Below are 20,596 nucleotides of genomic sequence, written 5' to 3' on the forward strand. Positions count from 1 at the left end.
AAATGAAAACTATTGTAATAAATGCTGAGCAGTTTGATATGCATCTCTCAATGAGAAATTTTCTTATGTAATCATGTTATTATTGTATCTGAGAAGCCTAATTATAATTTCCTTATAAAAAAACCTACTGTATTATCCATATTTAAAACCCTTCCATTACACAACACTTTTTAATGTTTTTTGAAAAAATTATTTAGCAAATTGTATCTTATATCTTGGGTATCCTAAGTTTCTGGGCTAATATCCACTTATCAGTGAGTACATATTGTGTGAGTTCCTTTGTGATTGGGTTACCTCACTCAGGATGATGCTCTCCAGGTCCACCCATTTGCTTAGGAATTTCATAAATTCATTCTTTTTAATAGCTGAGTAGTACTCCATTGTGTAAATGTACCACAATTTCTGTATCCATTCCTCTGTTGAGGGGCATCTGGGTTCTTTCCAGCTTCTGGCTATTATAAATAAGGCTGCTATGAACATAGTGGAGCATGTGTCCTTCTTAAAGGTTGGGACATCTTCTGGATATATGCCCAGGAGAGGTATTGCTGGATCCTCCGGTAGTATTTTCTGAGGAACCGCCAGACTGATTTCCAGAGGGGTTGTACAAGCTTGCAATCCCACCAACAATGGAGGAGTGTATTAGAAAGGGCAATCGGCAGATTCATCTGGAATAACAAAAAACCGAGGATAGCAAAAACTCTTCTCAAGGATAAAAGAACCTCTGGTGGAATCATCATGCTTGACCTAAAGCTGTACTACAGAGCAATTGTGATAAAAACTGCATGGTACTGGTATAGTGACAGACAAGTAGACCAATGGAACAGAATTGAAGACCCAGAGATGAACCCACACGCCTATGGTCACTTGATCTTTGACAAGGGAGCTAAAACCATCCAGTGGAAAAAAGACAGCATTTTCAACCAATGGCGCTGGCACAACTGGTGGTTATCATGTAGAAGAATGCGAATTGATCCATTTCTATCTCCTTGTACTAAGGTCAAATCTAAGTGGATTAAGGAACTCCACATAAAACCGGAGACACTGAAACTTATAGAGGAGAAAATAGGGAAAAGCCTCGAAGATATGGGTACAGGGGAAAAATTCCTGAATAGAACAGCAATGGCTTGTGCTGTAAGATCGAGAATCAATAAATAGGACCTCATAAAATTGCAGAGCTTCTGCAAGGCAAAAGACACCGTCAATAAGACAAAAAGACCACCAACAGATTGGGAAAGGATATCCAATATATATAAAGAACTTAAGAAGGTGGACTCCATAAAATCAAATAACCCCATTAAAAAATGGGGCTCAGAACTGAACAAAGAATTCTCACCTGAGGAATACTGAATGGCAGAGAAGCACCTGAAAAAATGTTCAACATCCTTAATCATCAGGGAAGTGCAAATCAAAACAACCCTGAGATTCCACCTCACACCAGTCAGAATGGCTAAGATAAAAAATTCAGATGACAGCAGATGCTGGCGAGGATGTGGAGAAAGAAAAAATTATTTAAATTATATGAAAGGTATTTAGTTATTATAGTCTCGTGTATCTCTCTCTCTCTCTCTCTCTCTGTCTCTCTGTGTGTGTGTGTGTGTGTGTGTGTCTTTCATGCTAAAACTTTTTCTATTTTGTGTCTTACAAAACAGGTATGGTAGTTTGAAAGAAAATGTTCCCCAGCACCCATAGGGAGTAGCACTATTAGGAGGAATGGCCCTATTGAAGAAGATATGGCCTTGTTGGAGGAAGTGGTGGACACTGTGGATGGTCTTTGAGGTCTAAAATGCTCAAGCCATGCCTACTGTGCTTTTTAGTTGTGAGTGCTAAGAGTGCAAATCTGCTTTTCACTTGGTACCTTTCTTCCTGCGCACCAGTACAAACAGGGTGTGTGCTAGAAATAGGCTGCAGCTCTGGCATGACAGCATTCTAAGTGTGTTTGTGCATGTTTGTCTGCTGTCCTATCACAATAGCATGCTGGGTATGCTTCTGTATGCTTGTCTGCAGTCCTTCATGGAAGCCAGTGAGCTTGGTTTTCTATTAGAGGGTAGGGACTGTGCTGCTTGTTTTCATACAATCCCTCCTGCTAAGTTTGATGCTTCCTTGATCCAGCTCAACCTGAGGGGAGGGGCAGGACACAGTTTTTCTTGTTATCTGTTATGTTTGGTGGACTGATACCAACCAGAAAGCATGTGTGTCACATCTCTAGAAAGAAGAAAACAGTTCAGTTCTTAATGGAAATTTTGACTTTAAATTTTATAGTAAAAGATAAGAATCCACACTGACTTTCCATGTGACCATTCTGACTTTAAAGGGCATAAGCTAAGCTCTGTCTTCTTCTGTAGCTGTGTGTCACTTAGTACTTTTGTAAAATGAGTAAAATTTGAGGTGTTTGACAAGAAAAAACAACAAGAGTTGCTGTGTGTTGGCATTTAGTCTAGGTTCTGCCCCACAGTTACCTGGCATCAGTCAGGTGTGCCCTACACACTATAAAGGGCTGCTTGCCCCCTCCTTTCTCTCTCTCTTGCTCTATTGCCTTCTTGCATTTGCTCTGTCCTCTTGCTCCTGCTCCCCCTCCCCCTCCTGCCTCTCTCTCTACATGCTCATGGCCTGCCTCTTTTCCTCCTCCTCCTCCTCCTCCTCCTCCTCCTCCTCCTCCTCCTCCTTCTTCCTCTCTCTCTCTCTCTCTCTCTCTCTCTCTCTCTCTCTCTCTCTCTCTCTGTCTCTCTCTCTGTCTCTACTACCCTCTCAACCTCCCTTTCCATGTCCTGAATAAACTCTACTCTATACTATACCGTCCTGTGGCTGGTCCCTCAGGGAGAAGGGATGTCTCAGCATGGGCCCACAGAGGCACCCTCTTCCTCCACACCTAACTCTATCCCCAACCCTAATAGAATGATTTTCTACTTATATGATACAACCACATAACAAAATTCTTCTCTTCAATTGGAGTATAGGAAAGCAATTTTCTCATAATTATAAATGTTCAGGGAAATTTTTGATGCAGAAGTCACCCTCAGAGGTAGTTTTTTCCTTTATCTTTTTTTCTTTTTATTGTGATTATAAATTCATAATTTTTTACTTTTTTGTGTTTTATAATCATTTACACTGATCAATATTCTCATTACTTGAAGTTTAAATCAGTAAATTTGCTTGTTTGTTTAATAAACAAACCAAACATCATTTAATGTTTAAATCAGTAAGAAGGTTAACAAAAACTCATTGTTTTACGTCTTGTCTGTCATTGCTTTTATGCAATGATACTAGAGGTAAATGATTGCAATAATACACTATGGCCTAAAAAGCCTAAATTATTACTATCTAGGCATTAGCAGATTTTTTTTGTCATCTTCTGGATTAGATATCTAGAAATTATCTGTTTGAAGCAGGGGTGGTGTTCATTATGTTGGTGGAGGATATATGTGTGTGGCTGTAGAAATCATGGGTCAAACGTGAGTGTCATTCCTCAGAAACCATCTACCTGTTTGTTTTTTTCCAGACAGTGTCTGTCTGTCTATCTGTCACCAGGACATGCTGATTTGGCTAGGCTGGCTGGCCAGTGAGCTGCATCTGTCTCTTCATCCCAAGCATTGGGATCATAAGTATGCACCAGCATAGCAGCTTGGATTCTGGGGCTCAGAATCAGGTCCTTTCACTTACAAGTCCTGTACTTTACTGAATGAGCCATCTCCATTACCCCTGGAATTCTATTTTTAGTAGTTTTTCATGTTTATACTGTTTCAGAGGGGAAACTAGGAAAAGGGATAACATTTGAAATGTAAATAAAGAAAATATCTAATGAAAAAAATATGCATTCTGTTTGAATTAGCTGGATAGTTAAACTGGTCAGTATTAACATTATTGGAAAGTCAAGATATTCTAAGTATAAAACACATTATTTAAAAATATCAGCTTTGCACTTGATATTTCAAATCCTGATAGTTTCAAAAACATTCTTGCTTATTTTTTTCATTTATATAACTTGCAAGTTGCTTTCAGTCATGTGCTTTTTTATAACATTTTTAATAACTTTTTTTTTTAACTTTTTCTCTTTGAATCTGAGCCCCGAAGGTCTTTGAGGCAAAAAAATGTGCCAACAATTACAGAAGTGTGCTTGGAGAGAGAGCCAGCCTCAGCTTCTCATTTATCTCCATTATCCTGATTTTCTTAATAGGGAGTCTTATTTTGTAACAGTTTGCACATAGCTATACAGTTTGCTTTACTTTATAATACATAAAAACCTTTTCAAAACAATAGCATCATAGTCTTTTTATGATAAAGTTATTAAACAAAATTTATGATTTTCACAATGTTTTATATCTTTATAGAACATTCCACTATACATGTATATTAGACTATATCACCCAAGCCACTCAAAATAAACTCATTTTTCTGTGTATAGTATTATGGATTTGGTAGATAGTTAGGTTCACTTGCTTTACTTTAATTTTAGAGTTTACTTTATATTCTTCTTTATATTTGCATTGTGATGGTTGTATATTCTTGCACATATTTGGAGGTGTGGCCTTGTTGGAATAGGTGTGACCTGGTAGGAGTAGGTGTGTCACCGTGGGTGTGGGCTTAATACTCTCATACTAGGTGCCTAGAAGTCAGTCTTCCACTAGCAGCCTTTGGATGAAGACATAGAACTCTCAGCTCTGCTTGTGCCATACCTGCCTGGATACTGCCATGCTCCCACCTTGATGATAATGGACTGAACCTCTGAACCTGTAAGCCAGCCCCAATTAAATGTTGTTTTTTATAAGACTTGCCTTGGTCATGGTGTCTGTTCACAGCAGTAAAACCCTAACTAATACACGTATAATATAAAAATGTACCAAACATAATCCTAAAAGAGGATTTTTAGCATGTATATGAGAAATAAATATCACAAAATTTTAATAAGAACATAAAATCAGACAATATAACTTGAGCTTGAGAAAACTTAGCTCATTTTATGAAGCGAATACAATATTGATATAAATAATAAATAAGGAGAGTACAGGACAAGAAATGTATAGGCAAATCATAGCAATAAATACAAGTATACAAATCCTAAATAGATAAAGTTTAGCAAAGCAAATCCATCAATATGTGCACAAAGATATTGATAGATGGATAGACAGATATATCTAAAATCAGTGAGAAGCAAAGCTCAGACATTGGACTCTGAAGCCAGAAATCTTGTCTGTAACTCAGCTAGATCTAGGAAATCATTTGTCTTCTCTATTTCTTGTTTTCCTCATCTAGAAAATTAAGACAATAATAGTACTTGCTTCATTGGCATCTTGTGATATACCAATCAGCTTTAAAATGCTTCAAAATGTCAGATGCCAGGATATTTGTTGTCTATGTTATCGAAAGACATCCTATCCATCAGTAGTCTTGGCTCATGGTTCCTAAACAGGATTATCCAAATTTGAAGGTAAGGACACACTTCATCAAATGGCTAAAACTTCACAAGACTTTGAACATCATGTTGGAAGAGTTAGCACTGTGCTAACCAGTGGAAATAGTTTCATAAGACTATCTTCATTGCAGCCCCCAGCTGTACAGCTATTTGCACTTTAGAGTTGCTGACTAAAACTTCTAGGGTCGCCACAGGCTCTCACATTCAAAACTATCCTAGAAGTTCTCCTAGAGCCTTAAACTAAGGGAAACATCCATTGAAGATTATAATCTTTCTATGCAACCTACGCTGGTCTCAAATTCATCGACCTTAGCTTCCTGAGTACTGAGATTATGGGTGTATGTTACCATTCCCAGTTCTATTTCAAGTGCCTTAAAATCTCTAAACACCAATTGGCTTATCTCTATAGTAGGAATAATATTAGTACCTACCACCTGTGAGTTAGGAGGACTAAATAAATTAGTTCACATCAATAATTTAAAATAGTGTATGGCTATCTTAGTTACTATTCTACTGATGTGAGCAGACAGATACCACAACAAAGGCAGCTTAGAAATGAAAGTGTAATGGGGGGGTTGTTTACAGTTTCAGAGGATTAATCCAAGAACACATGGTGAGCAGAGTGTGGTGGCCAGAAGGCAGAAAGGCAGAGTGCTGGAGCAGTAACTTAGAGCTCATATTATGACTCACAGGTAGAAGGCAGAGAAAGAAACTGGCTCTCACATGGGCTTTTGAAACCTCAAAGCCCACCCCCAGTGACATACGTCTTCCAGTAAGGGCACACCTCCTCATCTTTTCTAAATAGTTCATCAATTGGGAACCAAACATTCAAATATATGAGATTACAGGGGCCATTCTTATTTAAATAACATAAGCAATCTATAATTGTTAGAGCTCATCTCTACATTTGTAAACTTGTTACCATATAACCTTATCCTTATCTTCTCATCAAAAGGATATAACAATAATAGATAGAAGGAAGATTTTAGAGTTTAACTTTTTTAGTGGGTCATGTACTTGCCTCACATAAGCATGAAGACTAGAGTTTAGATACTTAGCATCCATGTAAATGGAAGGTGGTCTTGGTGGCCTACCTATGCATGGGAAGCAGAAACAGGGAATACCCTTAGCAACTGGATAGCTGAACTAGCATTAGAATAGAGTGAGAAATCCTGCTTCAATATATAAATTAAGGAATGATCAAGGAAGACACTGGTGTCAACCTTTGGGACCTACACATACATGTTTTCTTACACACATAAATGTGTATGCATAAATGTCATACATAAACAATTAAAATAACTAATTAAACAAGTACATAAATAGGAGAGAGTTAAGATGCCTCACTAATTCAGAAATAATGGCTGAAACCATGCATAGACCACTGCTCTCCAAGCTCTTGAGTTGAAATGAGTCATGAACAGAGTACTTTCAACGCCTTAGGGTAGGAATGAGGAGTCAGGATGAGAATTTGGCTTGAATTACTCAGACAAGGAAAATCTGATAAGGTGGACTGCTCCATGCATCAAGGTCTTTTCCTTGTTCTATTTTTCTAGTGTGTCCATGCAGTATGCACTATCTAGCTCCAAGCCACTTACTATCTATTTTAGATATTAGATTGACTGTCGTGGTGTTGCAATGTTTTCTTGTACGGAAAGATCTTTTTTTCCCCTTTAATAATGGCTCCAAAGCATGAGAGGAGGGTCTAGAATATAAAACATCAGAAAACAGGACTAGAGATAGCCTAATAGGTAACAGCTCTTGTTTTTACAAAGGACCCATGTTCAGTTCCTAGTACCCATGTTCAGTTCCTAGTACCCACACAATGGCATACAACCATCTGTAACTCTAGTTTAAAGGAACCTGATGTCCTCTTCTGATCTCTGACAGCACCAGATATTCATGTAGTACACATACATATGTTTATGCAAAATACCCATACACATAATTTTTTAATCTCAAAAAATGAACAAAAGACATGAGAAGATAGTTCTGGTGTTATGTGTCAATGCTGCATAGAAAATAGAAAAATACTATATATATATATATATATATATATATATATATATATATATATATATGGTCTAGTACTGTCAAATTTGTAGGCATCCTGTAATTTGTTGTCTTAAAGTGTAGACCCACAGATTGAGTGTGTAGTGGTATGAATATGCTCTGGAGTCACTATTAGGGAGTGACACTATCACTGTGGGGATGGGCAATGAGAACTACTTCTGAGCCATCTGGGAACAGTCTTCTCCTGTTTGCCCTTAGAACAAGATGGAACTTGTTCCATCAGCTCCTCCAGCCCTATGTCTGCCTGTCTGCTGCTATGTTCCCACCTTGATGATAATAGACAGAACCTCTGAACCTGTAAGTCAGCCCCAATTAAATGTTGTCCTTTTAAGAGTTGCCTTTGTCATGATGTCTGTTCACAGCAGTAAATCCCTAACTAAGACAAGTGTTTGGGGGAACTGCAGAGTTGTCCAATTAGTTACTCTCTGGGACTACTCAGGTCTGTAGAGCCCAATGGCAAGTACACCATCAGGTTTTATGAGTCATAATTTCCAATGTCATATCTAGGTCTTTGGATTTACACTTTATTCTAGCTTCATCTCTGTTGCTGTGATAAAACTCCCTGACCAGAAGAAAGTTAGGGGAGGGGAGGGTTTATTTCAGCTCACAGGTTATAGCTCATCATTAAAAGAAAATAAGAGAAGGAACTTGAAGCAGAAACCATTGAAGAATACTATTGGTTGACCTGCTAGCAGACTTATACTTAGCTAGCTTCCTTCTCTCTCCCAGGACCAACTATTTAAGGATGAACCATCCAGAGTGGACTGGGCCCCCCCTATATCAATTAAAAAGACAGTTTCTTACAGGCATGTCCATGGGCCAGTCTTAACTTGGAAATACCTCAGTTGAGATTCCTTTCTCAGATGATTCTAGGGTATGTTTAAGAAGATGGCATTTACTTAATAGAGAAAGTATGTCACTGGGGGAGGACTTTAAGAGCTTAAGGCATTGCCTCCTTGCAGTTTGCTCTCTCTATTTCATGCTCATAGTTCAATATATGATCCATTACCTTCTTACTCTTGCCCTTTGTTGCTATACTTTAACATCATGGACTCTTATTCCTCTAGAACTGTAAGCCACAATAAACTCTTTCTTCTTTAAGATGCCTTTGGTCATGATGTTTTAATACAGCAACATAAAAATAACTAATATAACTGAGAAGACTTGGACAGCTTGGGCAGAGAAGAGCTACTTGGGCAAGTCTTTTTAGCTCTATTGTAGCCTCTCCCCTACGGCAGCCTTCAGGAAATCAGACTTCTTCCATGAAATTTGCAAGATCCCAAAGCTGGCATGCCACAAGAGAAAAAACCTGGAAGAAGCTGCATTGCCCTTTTACAACCCAATGTTATTATTTAATTAATGTAGCTTCCAAATTCTGCTTGATAGAAGCAAGTTATCAAAAGTCAGAAAATAGACTCTATTTCAGTGTATGTAGTGTCCAAGAATTTCTGTGGATGTTTTAAATTTGTTTTATTTATTATGTGTGTGTGTGAGTACATGTGGGTATGTGCATGTGAATGCCAGTTCTTAGAGTTCATAGGTGTCAGATCTCCAGACAGAGCTAAAATAATAGACAGTTAGTTGTAAGCTGCCCAAAGTGGGTCCTCTGGAAGAGTAGTAAGTACTCAACTGAGCTACATTTCTGGTCCCTCTGCAAATGTTTTAAAACACCAAAAACTGGTAACTATTTGCCTGAAGAGTGAACAACAGATACTTCTAGATTGCGGCCATTCTAGGCCTAACCAGCTACTAACCCTTCCTGACATCTCCCCAGATATATTGTGTTTCATTAGTGTACTAGTTTGCTTCTCTTGTTGGTATGATAAAACACTAACCAAAAGCAACATGAGGGAAGAAAATATTTATTTGGCTTTCAGGTTACAGCCTATTATTGAAGGAAGCCAAGGCAAGAACTCAAAGCAGAAAGTGAGGCAGAGACCATGCAGAAACTTCTTATTGATTGGCTTGCTCTTCATGACTTAATCAGCTTCTCTTCTCTTCTCTTCTCTTCTCTTCTCTTCTCTTCTCTTCTCTTCTCTTCTCTTCTCTTCTCTTCTCTTCTCTTCTCTTCTCTTCTCTCCTCTCCTCTCCTCTCCTCTCCTCTCCTCTCCTCTCCTCTCCTCTCCTCTCCTCTCCTTTCCTTTCCTTTTCTTTTTTAAAAAAGATTTATTTATTTTTTTACTTTATTTATGTGAGTACAATGTAGCTGTCTTCAGACACATCAGAAGAGGGAATCAAATCTTATTACAGGTTGTTGTGAGCCACCATCTGGTTGCTGAGAAATGAACTCAGGACCTCTGGAAGAGCAGTCAGTGCTCTTAACCCCTGAGCCATCTCTCCATCCCCCAAGCTTGTTTTCTTATATGATCCAGGACCATTGCCCAGTAGTGCTTCTGTTCACAGTTGGGTTAGCCCTCCCATATCAATTGGTAATGAAGAAAATGTTAGCTCACAGTTCAACCTGACTGAGTCAGTTCCTCAGTTGAGGTTTCCTCTTCCCAGGTGACTCTAGTCTGTGTCAAGTTAACAAAAACCAATCAGCACAATTAGTATGCTAACTGGGTACTTATTTATAGATACCATAAAATAGAGGAAGAAAAGAGGCAAAAGGCCCATCAATGCCATTGTCTCATAGCAAGTTTGGCTTTCATTAGAGCAAGATCTCTAGAGTCAAGGCTTAGGCAGAAGCTGCCATGGAAACAACTCAGCCTGAGCAAAGAAGGGACAAGGACTCAAGTTCTCCAGAAGTGTTTTTAACTGACCAAGTAGTCCTCTCATGTTATTTTTAGATTTTGACATAGAGGATATTAAAGATAAGAGCAAACATGATCAATGCTTTAAAATTGTCATCTGGATATCCTCTCCTTTTTCTATTATAATAGAACTTTTGATTACTTCTCTACTTAATACTACCAGGTGTTACTACCAATTTTAACTTTAAGAGGAAATTAAAGTTGTACATTAGTTATCTTTCTTTCTAAGACACAGTGACTAATAGAAGGAACTTAGGAGAAGAAGGATTTATTTTGGCTCACAGTTTACAGTGACAGGGCCCAGTTTAGAGAGAAAGGCATACATAGCAGCTAAAGCATCTGAATACATTGTTGGTGGGTGGAGGTGGGGTGGGGGGTTGTCCAGATTTGCAATGCAACTTGCTTTCAGCAGTTCATGAAACAGAGAACCCAGGCCAGAACCACAGTAGATATAACCTTCAAGGTCCATCATCAGTGACCCATTTCCTGCAGCTAGTAAACTGGCTTAAAGAGTTTACAACATTCCCAAACACATGGCTCCTTGAAGGTCTATGTTAAGGAGTATGCTGGCTACTTTTATATCAACTTGACATAAGCTTTAGTTATCTGAAAACAGGGAAGCTCAGTTGAGAATAATGCCTGCATAAGATCCCCCTATAGGAAATTTTGTTTTTGTTTTCTTTTTTTTTTATTTCAATTTTATTTTGTATTCACTTTACATCCTGATTACAGCTCTCCTCCCCTCTTCTCAGTCACATTTAACTGCCAGCGTCCACAGAGAAGTGGGTACCTGGAAAGAGAGCTGGGAATGGATGGGAAGGATGGATAAGAGAGGAATGAGACCAAGACAAAGTTTCTGATCAAGGCCCAATGTTTAATTCTTAAGTCTGAATTTAAAGGGGGGAACCCATCCCCCCAATTTGTCAGGATCTCCTCTGGAAAACAAGCTCAGCTGCTCAGTAGGTAGTGGCTTCTTGCAGGAAGTCTGTGGCAGGACAACAGACTTCACCTAGGTGGGGAGACTCCACCTTAGGTGGGCTAGGCATCTGTGGCAAAACAAGGTCTGATTTAGCCCACTCAAGACTGGAGGAAGGGCACATAGTTCCTCCCTTTTTATTTATTAAAAATTAGCTGGACTGGGGCATAAGATTTACTTATGCTCCATGGTCCCACCTAGGAATAATGGTGGCTGGTGGCTGCATCTGGCTTAGGTCTGTGTCTATTCTCTCTCTTAGCCATCCCGGAGGACACACACAACTTGCTTGTGTTTATTTGCACAAGCATGACCTTTTAGTGTTTCTTATGAACAAACATGGCTTTTTGGCACATGCTCCTATTTTAGGTTGATAAGAGTCATAGGACATCAGTGTCCCATCTTTGACTGCCAGCCCTCATAGCACACTTTTTTTTCCTATTCAGACCAAAGCCACAATATGCACTCAATGCATTTCTTCATAGCAATGAATAACTGCCATGGTGAATGACTGAGCTTGCCAAAGACGATCCTATGTGAAAGAGACCAATGTGCTTAAAATACAAATTTAAGAGCAAACAGGATTAAGGTTGTCTCATGGGGAATGTCCCAAGCACTCAATTCAGTTGTACATTATCAATGATCAGAAACAAGGTCTGGCCTCCCAGTGTGGAGGAGGTGACTTTGAGAATCAACAGGAAAAACTGTTACTTCTCAGGTAATAGTGGAGGCTATGCTCCAAATTAACTCATCTGGCTGATATAGGTTTTTAGCCTTCTTCATAATTGCACTCATACTTACTAGAAGATTCAGGATCTGTGTCCACTTGATGAACCAATCTTTCAGGCAGCAATTGGGCTCCATCTTCTTTTTGTGAAAAAACACAAACAGAACCTCTCCCCCATATTAAAACGGGATCTGGACCATTCCATGTATTAGTTAGGGGATCTCTCCATTTAAACATGCCATATGAGCTGGAAGTAACTGGATGCTGAGGGTGACACACTTCAGACTGACCTTTAGCATCAGTTTGCAAAAAATTTAAAACAAATAAGACAAAAGTAAGATGTGCTTTTGGTGACTTTGGGAGGGGTGTAATTGCCCCTTTTTTGTTTTTAAAAGCCAGTTATTCAGAGTGCGATGCACACTTTCAACAATTCCTTGTCCCATTGGATTCTAAGGAATTCCAGTTTTATGCTCAATACCAAGTTCCTTACAAAATGATATAAAGTTGTTGTCAGTATAGGTTGGTCCATTATCTGTCTTAATGACTTTAAGTAATCCCATATCATTAAAGGCTTGTAAACAACGATCAATTACATTTCTAGAGGCCTCTCCCATATGTAGAGAAGCAAAAAGGAATGCTGAACAAGTGTCAATACAAATATGTATATATTTAAATTTTCCAAATTCTGCATAATGAGTTACATCGGTTTGCCAAAAATGATTGGGCATAAGGCCTTGTGGATTAACCCCTAAATGTGGTCATGGAGGTAATATAAGGCAGTTAGGCATTGTTTTACACTCATACTTGCCTTCTCCTTAGTGATCTTATGTTGGAGCCTTAAGGTATGGCTTGAAAGGTGAAATTTATTATTATCATGTCTAGCTAATGCAACAGTATCTGAAACTAAGGACTCACTTATTAGAGTTCTGTCAATGTAGTAATTGTCTGCAGCGAAATGTCCAGGAAGGCCAGAATGGACTCATATATGACCAATATAAAAGGGATTTTTTTTTCAAGCAAGAATGATGTTTTTCAATTGTGAAAACAGAGATCCTGCTGGCATATTAAAATTAAATGTACCACAAGTTTCCAACAGAGGAATAGACTGGGCCACATATAGACTATCAGTAAAAAGAATAAAAGTATCACCTACAGATTGAAAAACGTTAAGTACCACTGTCAGTTCTGCTAACTGAGCTGAGAGTCCAGGAGTCTCTATGGCTACCAGTGTATTATTCATAAAATATCCAGCTCTTCCTTTAGAGGAGTCATCAGTAAAATCAATTAGCATTATACAAAGGCAGTAAAGATGTCATATTAGAAAATATCACCTTATGTACATTTAAAATTTTTTATCAACCTATCTTGAGGATAATGATTATCTATAGTTCCTTTAAATCCTATTTGAGCAAGCATCCAATCCATAGTATGCTGCTTCAGCCAAGTATCTGGACCTATATTAAAAAGCTGAATAATGATGTCTGGTTCTTTAGTTTCAAAATAAGCCAGCACCTGCTTCCTTCCAAGTATAATCATCTGGGCTACTGACTCATATTATGGTGGGATATTATGTTTAGGAGATCTCCTTGAATGCATTCACATAAGAGAAGCCCTTTGCCACAAAAATCCTGGAGTCATATAAGTCATATTAAAGATCAACAGATGTAAAGGCAAAAAATAATCTATATAGTAACAAATTGTTTTTCAATAGCTCTTTCTACTTGTTGTAAGGCCAGCAATCCTTCTGAGGTTAAAGATCTAGGGGAGATAGGATAAGCACTTCCTTTAAGAATATCAAATAAAGGTTTCAATTCTCCTGTAATAAGCAAGTTTTAAATAGGGGCAAGCCCAATTCATATCACCTAATAGTTTTTGAAAATCATTTAAAGTTTTTAAACTATTCCTGTGAATAATTATCTTCTGGGAAAAATGGCTTGATCTGTAAGTCTTAAGCCCAAATAATTATAAGGATCCTGAGTTTGTACCTTTTCTGGAGCTATTTGCAGTCCTTTATCAGCTAAAGTCTGTTATAATTCTCTATAACATAAAAGCAAGTCCTGAGGATCTTTTCCTGCTATTAAGACATCATCTGTGTAATGGATGATTTATATCATTGGCAATTACTGTCTTATAGGCTGAATGGTTTGTGTTACAAACTTTTGACATAATGTAGGACTATTAGACATGTGCAGAGGAAGTGTCCATTGATATCTTTTTATGGATGTCAGAGGATGGAAAGATCTCCCAGGCTCATAGATTGGCAGGATTAATATAGTAAAAATGGCTATCTTGCCAAAAGCAATCTACAGATTCAATGTAATCCCCATCAAAATTTCAATCAACTCTTCACAGAGTTAGAAAGGGCAATTTGCAAAGTCATCGGAATAACAAAATACCTAGGATAGCAAAAACCATTTTCAACAATAAAAGAACCTCTGGTAGAATCACCATCCCTGACCTCAAGCTGTACTACAGAGCAATTGTGATAAAAACTGCATGGTACTGGAAAGATAGGTAGAGTGGTACAGTGAAAGATAGATAGATCAATGGAATAGAATTGAAGACCCAGAAATGAACCCACATACCTATGGTCACTTGATCTTTGACAAAGGAGCTAAAACGAAGATGCCAGCTATGCCAGTATGAAGCGCCTCCGTTTGGGGCCCTGTGTTCCATCCAATAGATGACTGTGAGCATCCACTTCTCACATTTGCCAGGCACTGGCCTAGCCTCACAAGAGACAGCTATATCAGGCTCCTGTCAGCAAAATCTTGCTGGCATATGCAATAGTTTCTGTGTTAGGAAAGGGGATAACATTTGAAATGTAAATAAAGAAAATATCTAATAATAAAAAAAAGAAGTTTAGAGCTTTGTTTTGGTTGTTGGCATAACCAATTCCTTGGAGGTGAGTGAGCATATCAGATAAAGGCCACGTTGAAGGCCAGTTTTGTCCTCTAATAATTGTTACATTAGCCCCAGTATCTATTAATCTTTCAAAGCTTTTTTCTTCAATTACTAATTTAAGTTTAGGTCTCTTACTAGTAATAGATTGAACTCAGTACACATCAGAGGAACCAAAGCCACAATGTCCTCTCTCACTCTTAACAAATCTGGAAGGTAACAGATGCAAGGGAACTAAGATAACTTGTTAAATTCTTTGGTTAGCAGATACATTTTAAATACCATGAGGGGATTCAGCCATAATTTTAATTTCCCTGTCGTAATCACTATCTACAACACCTGGATAAATCTGCAGTTGTTTTACAATAGTACTGCTTCGTCCTAGAAGAAATCCCCAAGTTTCTGCAGGTAAAGGTCCAAAAACTCCTGTAGGCAGGGTTTGAACTCCCATTTCTGGGGTTAATACCGCATGGGTGGTAGAACAGAGGGCTAATTCTGTACTTCCTGGGGTTGTCCTGATAAGTTCAAAAGTGGATTTCCCTGGCCTGGCAGCAGCTTCATGGCCCCATAAGCTGCTCGCTGTGGGCATCTGGGGGGCCTGAGGCTGCCCCCTCTGCTCCTATCCTGGCACAGGACAGCCTTGAATATCTGTCTTAGATTTACATTCCATGGCCCAGTGGTTACCCTTCCTGCATCGAGGACAAACTTCTGAGGTGTAGCCTGATTGCCCACTCATGGTGCCTCAGTTTCTAGGACAATCATTTTTACAATGACCCAACCCTCCACATTTAAAGCATACTTTATTCCCTCAATTCTGTGAAAGCATTGCTTGTGCAGTGGTTCCTTGGAAAGCAGCGACCATGGCCAAGCCCTGATTATATGAAGGCCCAATCTTTGCACAAAGTCGAATATACCCAGTTAAGTCTGTCTGTGCTTTGTATGGTCAAATAGCGGCTGGACACATTGCATTAGCATTCTCATTAGCTAATTGTGTAACAAAAGGATTTCCTGCTTGAGAATCTCCAAAAATTCTACTAGCTGCTTTTAGTAGTCTAGTCACAAAGTCCTGAAAAATTTCATCAGGAGCCTAATACTAGCTAAATTTCCAGTGAGATCTCCTTTAGTCGGTAACTGATTCTAAGCATAGCAGGCAGCTATTGCAACCTGAGCATACACTCCAGCAGGAAACCCAATCTGATTAGCATTGCCTTCATATTGACCTTCTCCTAAAAGCATGTTAGCATCCCAATCTAGGTTACCTGTCTGAGCATTTGCAGCAGTACTCTACTAGCTTCAAGCCATTCAGAACTCCAAAGTAAAAAATATCCTCCTGACAAAGTAGCATTATAGAGTCTTCCAATTTTGGGGGGTTAAATTTGACTCTATCACAGTATCCTATAAAGCTTGTGTAAAAGGAGCTGTAGGGCTGTACTGTGCCACAGCTGTTTTTAACCCTTTTATCACCTTGAACTAAAAATTCTGATATTGTCTGACTCTATTGTTCTGCTGGTCAATTATCTCAACTATAGGGAAAACTAGAACTTCAGATGTGTCCTGCTCTTACCCATGAGCCTGACTCACAGTTCTTTCTAGCCGCAATTGGTATATTTCGGAATCGCTGCTCTTCCCTGTACTTGACACCTTTTTTAGCTCCGGAAGCTCATTAGTTAATTTCTTCAACTTAAATTCAAACTCTAATTTATTTAGTTGCATGTCTATCTGGGCAGTATCCCCTGCAGTAGAGGCCATAGGCAGAGCAGAAGGTGCGCAAGGAGGCCAATCCTTGTCATAATATTTTGGCAGCTCCTTTTTCTGAATGACCTTTCTCCTCTGATGTTAGCTCATCATTAGTATCTCTATACCTTTCTAATTTAGGTTTGAGAGAGACATTTTCTGAGAAAGCCCTCTCTGGCAGGCATTGTTCCTGAAATTCTTCAAGCTCTCCCTGGGCCCTGTCTGATTCCTGCAAGGTCTCTTCTTCAATAGCATCTTTTATAAGCGCCCAGAAGCAGAAGATAATATTGTTTGCCTGAGTGGTTCTCAGAGCTTTTCCAATTTTCTTCCAGGTTCTCTTATCTAAAGTTCTTTCTTCTTGAAACCATGGGCAGCAACAATTTATCTGATCTGAAAAGTTTTATAACAATTTTTCTTCAAACCCTACCCTTCTCACCTGACACAGCTCTTAAAGGCTGCAGAAAAAATGCCTGATTAGAATTTTCCAGTCCCATTTTCCACTGTCAACCCCTAAGTGGGATCAGTGTTGAGTCCACACTGCCCCAACTTAGCCCATATCCCTTTGCACCTACAACAACAGTTTCAAAAAGATGAAATTTAGAGCTAGCACTAGCATCAATGCTGTATATTGCTTACCATGCAGGATACCATCTTCTTCCATTTTCTGTGGAGCTCCACCAAGACAGTGTCTTCAGATGATCTCTCCATGTCCAGTCCCCACTTTTGGGCGCCACCAGCAGGCACCAGAAGCCACGGAGAAGTGGGTACCTGGAAGGAGAGATGGGGATGGATGGGAAGGATGGATGAGAGAGGAATGAGATCAAGACAAAGTTTCTGATCAGGCCCAATGTTTAATTCTTAAGTCTGAATTTAAAGGGAGAAAACCCACCCCGCTACTTTGCCAGGATCTCCTCAGAACAAGCTCAGCTGCTCAGTAGGTAGTGGCTTCTTGCAGGAAGCTGCAGCTGTGGCAGGAAAATAGACTTCACCTAGGTGGGGAGACTCCACCCTAGGTGGGCTAGACTACTGTGGCAAAACAAGGTCTGATTTAGCCTGCACAAGGCTGGGGAAAGGGCAGAGTCCCATACTTACAAATCCCTCCTAGCACTGCCCCTAGCCACCTTGGGTACCACCTCACCCCGGGGCACCTAGTCCCAGAAGGACTAGGCACATCGTTTTCCACTGAGGCCCTACCAGGCAGTCCAAATATGAGGGGAGGGGATCAAGTGGCAGAGAACAGAGACTAAAACAGCCCACATCCCACTTGTTAAGGGAACCACATGAATACCAAACTACAGGTTTGCTACAGACACGTAGGGTGTCTAGGTCTAGCTCTTGCATGCTCCCTGGTTGGTGACCCAGACTGAGAAAGAGAAAGAGTAGAACATTTTGCTAATTAGTGATAACGAGGGATTGGCCAACAACCATCCTGGAAATCAGTCTGGCAGTTCCTCAGAGAATTGGACACAGCATTACCTAAGGACCCAGCTATACCAGTCTTGGGCATATACCCAAAAGAATCTCCAACTAATAACAAGGACACATGCTCCACTATGTTCATAGCAGCCTTATTTATAATAGCCAGAAGCTAGAAAGAACCCATATGTCCTTCAACAGAGGAATGGATACAGAAAATGTGGTACATTTACACAATGGAGTACTACTCACCTATTAAAAACAATAACTTTATAAAATTCTTAGGCAAATTGATGGAACTAGAAAATATCATCCTGAGTGAGGCAACCCAATCGCAAAAGAACACACATGATATGCACTCACTGATAAGTGGATATTAGCCAAATACTCAGAATACCCAAGATACATTTCACAGACCACATGAAGCTCAAGAATAAGGAAGACCACAATGTAGGTGCTTCAGTCCTTCTTAGAAAGGAGAAAAAATACTTATGGGAGCAAATACAGAGACAAAGTGTGGAGCAGAGACTGAAGAAAAGGCCATCCAGAGACTGCCCCACCTGGAAATCCTTCCCACATACAGAAACTAAACCCAGGCACTATTGTGGATGCCAAGAAGTGCATGCTGACAGGATCCTAATATAGATATTCCCTGAGAGGTTCTGCCAGAACCTGACAAATACAGAGGCAGATGCTCGCAGCCACCATTAGACTGTGCACGGGGTTCTCAATAGGGTCCCCGATGGAGGAGTTAAAAAAAAGGACTGAAGTAGCTGAAGGGGTTTGCAACCCCATAGGAAGAACAATAATATCAACCAACCAGACCTCCCTCCTCCCCAGAGCTCCCAGGGACTAAACCACCAACCAAGGAGTACACATGGCAGGACCCATGGCTCCAGCTGTATATGTAGTAGAGGATGGCCTTGTCGAGGATCGATGAGAGGAGAGTCCCTTGGTCCTGTGAAGGCTCAATGCCCCAGTGTAGGGAAATTTGAGGGTACAGAGGCAGGAGTGGGTGTGCTGGTAGGGGAATCTCCCTCCTAGAAGCAAGGGGAAGGGGGGATGGAATGGGGGGATTTCGGGGTGGGGGAGGAACTGGGGAAGGGGATAACATTTGAAATGTAAATAAAGAGAGAATCCAATAAAAACAGATGGAAAAAATAAAATAAACATAAACTCTGTTCTCCATTAAATCGTGGGTGGTATCAACCCTGGGGTGATGGTCCTTGGTTCTATATAAAAGCAAACAGAGAAACAATCCAGTAAGCAGCACCTCTCCATAGTCTCTACATAAGCTCCTGCCTCCAGTTTCCTGCAAAGTTAAGTCCTTGTTCTGACTTCCTTTTCATCATGGTGTTTCCTCACAGAAATAGAAACCCTAAACAAAGGGTGAATCTAGGAATTCATATTATAGAGATTCTTTACCCGTAAAAAAATGTGAAGGCAAGAATATCACACTGCTAAATATAAAGGATGTCTCTCCTCTTTAAAAAAAGACTTAGAACAAATGAAAGCATGTAATCTGTTTATGAAGAAATATTTCCATATCACCACTTACCCCTTTTGATGAGCATGTGCCTCAAATATCTTAGTGGGTTTGCATTAATATTTTCATCATTACCATCAATGGAGAATAGAGTTTAATATTTCATAATAGTTTTATGACCACCTCCTTTGGAAATTGCCTAAATACTATGGGACTCATTGTTTTAATAAGTTAGATTTATGGAAGACATTTTTAGTAGCAAATGAAGAGGAGCTTCATCACACTTTTCTTCTAAATGGCTTTTCATGTTGCCAAGTCAATTATTCTGGTTCTGAAACAGTGAACCAAGGAAATTATTTCAGAGTCAGGAATCTTTGACGTATAAGATGTGAAGTGAATGGATAAATTATCATCAAAATTAAAGAGAGACAAACTTTCTGGTGGTGGGAGGAAGTGTACTTAAAGGTCAATGAAGTAAGAATAATTCTGTTTCATCAGCACGGAATTGATTATCCATGTAAGAAAGCAAATCAAGGGATTCATGCAAAGGATAGTGCCAACAGTCTAGCATGAAAATGGGAGGGGCTTATGAGTTGCTGGTTGCCAGGGGAGGGAAAATCAGTTTTCTTTAGGGGTGTGGCTTCTGATACTTTGCCCATGTTTCAGTCGATAGCCCCACATTCATGCATATATAAGCAGCAAAAGTTGGTCTTGGTTGGTCTTATTAAAAAATATAAGATATGAGGTTGGGATAAAGGCTGGATTTAGGAGGAGTTGGGGGATTGCATAAGGAACCAGTATGATCAAAAATATGATCTCAAAGAATTTAAAATATTACATTGCTTAACAAAAAAAATAAAAAAGACAATGTCACTTCATAAGGAAAAGATGGGTAGAGCAATGTTTTCAAAATAATGGGACTCTGCTTACATGGTGATTACATTCTCATTTGGCTACCATGCAAATAGAAAAATCTTACTTGCTAACGGGGTGGATACATTTAATCTAGGTCAAGCACTTCTAAAAGAAAAGAAAAGAACAAAGCAGGCATCATTTTTCATCATCCAAGTGAGATGGGTCCTATGCACATAGAAAAGAAAAATCCAGAAGCTCCTGTGGATTTCAA

The 20,596-nt window shown here is 39.4% G+C and overlaps 1 long non-coding RNA gene across 2 annotated transcripts in view; it reads right to left on the reverse strand.

Annotated features, from left to right (window-relative positions):
- Positions 1–17,332, reverse strand: part of Gm39498 — a 32,350-nt gene extending 15,018 nt beyond the window's left edge. The window contains exon 1 of one of the 2 annotated variants that reach the window (XR_878074.2): positions 17,205–17,332. This is a non-coding gene — a long non-coding RNA (predicted gene, 39498). Of the gene's footprint in view, positions 1–14,518; positions 14,644–17,204 lie in introns of those variants that run through there. The other variant, XR_878075.1, reaches the window with a different exon arrangement.
- Positions 17,333–20,596: the final 3,264 nt, after the last annotated feature.

This window comes from Mus musculus, chromosome X, assembly GCF_000001635.26.
Source record: "Mus musculus strain C57BL/6J chromosome X, GRCm38.p6 C57BL/6J".
Lineage (NCBI taxonomy): Eukaryota > Metazoa > Chordata > Mammalia > Rodentia > Muridae > Mus > Mus musculus.